At 38.3% G+C, this 2941-nt stretch overlaps 1 non-coding gene across 1 annotated transcript; it reads left to right on the top strand.

Annotated features, from left to right (window-relative positions):
- Window positions 1–1739: 1739 nt before the first annotated feature.
- On the top strand, window positions 1740–1870 carry LOC113458160. The gene has a single exon (XR_003378587.1). It is a non-coding gene; the product is annotated as a small nucleolar RNA SNORA70 (small nucleolar RNA).
- Window positions 1871–2941: the final 1071 nt, after the last annotated feature.

Here is a 2941-nt window from a genome sequence, read left to right as displayed (position 1 = left end):
TTTTTTTTATCACAATTAAGGTTGAAAACTATCTGGCACACTGTATGAAACTATGTATCTCTATATTCTCTTTCCTGTCCATCACAAATTAGATTTTAAGGGGAAAATGGGCCTGAGAAGTTCTCAGCCCAGCTTTATGAATACCTGACAATAAGACAGAAGCAACATGTTTAATGTGTCTTACAATAATTTCTTAAGCAGTCATAATAAACATTTGAATCTCTCAATCTGACGTAAACATAATTCTTTATGTTTGAAAGGTGTGGGTGGGGCTTTGAAGGCATAATTTCTCCAGGGTGTAGACTGTACCTCAGGGCCACTTACACTGGTACTTGTGCTTACTGTAAACTCAACTTATTGTGTGTTGCTTTCATATATTTTGCTTGGCTCATGCTTTTTATTTGGGAACACGTAAAATCACATGTGTTTTAGTTTACAAAAGAAGTGTGGTATTTCCACCCTTTGATATGAAAACATTTATTAATGTTTGAATGGAGCTTTCAAAAATCAAGCAGATTTAATTTGTATCTTATGAATAAGAGATTTGCTCTTAGATTACATTTTTCTCTAAGGCACCTGTGCTGTCCTTTTTATTGATCGTTATGTTGCCCAGGAAGTTGTGCTAATTCATCGTGTTGCTATTTTGATTAATGTTCACACATTGAATTTGTTCATTCAGAGATTGGCCAGAATTTCTAGACACGGGTCATTGCTCTAATCTCTTTTTCTTGGGCTTTTATTGGGGGAGGCAACAGAATGTTCTTGCAAATGACAAAACATAAATCCTGTTTATACTATTTAAATAAATTATTTTGAAATCAGTGTAGGCTAAGACTAAAAACCTCAGCTCAATTCCAAGTTGAAGTTTAAAATTTTCTAGGAAAACTTAGGAGGAGTTTAGAGAGAGCAGTTGGAATGCTGGGAGTCCCATCAGTCCTAAAAAGTAACGAATGTTGTGTATTTATCCTTAGTATCAAAACCAGGCATCAATCCTATTTAATTCTAATTTATCCTTAGTATCACTCTCAGGGTCCTTGTTTTTGTTCTGGAAACAGAATAAACAAAGGATACTCATCTGTCTCCCTGAGGGAAAGGGACTTGATTGGGGGAGGGGGAGGGAAATGGGAGGCGGTGGCGGGGAAGAGACAGAAATCTTTAATAAATAAATAAATTAAAAAAAGAATACTCATTAATATTCCCTGAGTCTTCCTTTTCCTCATGTATGAACTTGTGTATAGCTTGTCACTGTGTCTATTAAATAATTACAATACAGTTGGTGTAAACTAGCCTTTATGATTTTAATCATCAAATTGTCTGCACATTTCTTCTAGGCCTCAACCATTTGTATTAGATATAAAATGTTTATGTTTCCTGGAGTTATACTTTTGACAGTCTTCACAAGTCTCCCCTCCTTTCTATGTACAGGCTGGCTTTATGAAAGTTCTGATCACAAACTCCTACTTCTTTCCCATCTTCCATCTAATTTGCACAAATTCCTGAGAATTCTGCCTCCCCAGGAATCGTCAAATCAGCTGGCACTTGCCCAATGCTGTTGCTTAGAGGCGAAAGAACAACCTCAGGACTGAACACATTCAGCTATCAAGACTTAGCTACTGCTTCTCTCTTCATCAGCATCCTGCCTCATGGTGTGTATCAACCACATCCAGTTACTTTCAGTGTTTTGTTTATCATTAGGTTTATTTCTTGCTTCATTGCCCCTGAGGACTAGGTCTCTATGCCTGGACTGTGACCAGTGTGTTTAAAATTTGATCTATGCCCTGGTGTGCAATGGTTGCAAACAGCAGCCTCCTTGGTAGTGTACGCAGCCTGTTACCTGTGTGGGTTGCCCTAAGGGACGTAGGAGACAATTTTCTGGCACTTATTCAAGTCTGATCTCAATGCTGTCTCCAATGTAGGCTCCAGACAGGCATGCGTGGTGCCTTTGGGAAGCCCCAGGGCACATTGGCCAGGTCATCATGTCCATCCGCACTAAGCTGCAGAATAAGGAACATGTGATTGAGGCTCTTCGTAGAGCCAAGTTCAAATTCCCTGGCCGCCAGAAGATCCACATCTCAAAGAAATGGGGCTTTACTAAGTTTAATGCAGATGAATTTGAAGACATGGTTGCTGAGAAGCGACTCATTCCTTATGGCTGTGGGGTCAAATATATTCCTAATCGTAGTCCCCTGGACAAGTGGCGAGCCAAACACTCCTGAGGGCTTTCATGGTGCTCTCCTGTACCCTACCAAATCATGTTCAGTAATAAATCTCACATCCAGTCTGCTAAAAAAAAAGTTGATCTAGACTAAGTACAAAAAGGTCGACTAGCCAATAATTATAGCATCATATTTTTTCAACAAATACGCTTTTTACTGAAAAGCCCATAGTAATCAATTTTGTACATTCAGGCTGACCTTCCTTCCTTCCTTCCTTCCTTTCTTTCTTTCTTTCTTTATTTCTTTCTTTCTTTCTTTCTTTCTTTCTTTTTGTTTCTACGTATGAGAAATAAGTATTTCTTGCCTAACTTACCTGGATTAACATGATTTTCTATTCTCCTATCAATTACACCATAAATAACAGGGTGCTATTTTTGTGACTATGTAATAGTCCATCATCTGTACACATATATGTATATGTTCATATTGATCTATTAGTCCATTTGATTAGTGCCTAGGCTGATCTCATGTCATGCCTAACATGAATAGTAACACAAGAGATTTGTGCATTCATTGTCACACTTTAGTCTACTGATGACCTCTGGTTATGTGGTCACCAGATTAACACATATTGGTTGTATGCTTGGTTTTCTGAGAACTGCCACACTGTTCTTCATAGTTGTGTAAAAATTTCCAAGCCCATCAGCATTGTGTGTTTCCTTTTCTATACACCACATGCTTATTTACACTAGTGTGTGTGGGAAGGAGTGTGTGTGTGTGTGTGT

The sequence above is a fragment of the Microtus ochrogaster genome, unplaced genomic scaffold (assembly GCF_000317375.1).
Source record: "Microtus ochrogaster isolate Prairie Vole_2 unplaced genomic scaffold, MicOch1.0 UNK5, whole genome shotgun sequence".
NCBI lineage: Eukaryota > Metazoa > Chordata > Mammalia > Rodentia > Cricetidae > Microtus > Microtus ochrogaster.
This window is presented reverse-complemented; position numbering and strand designations above follow the sequence as displayed.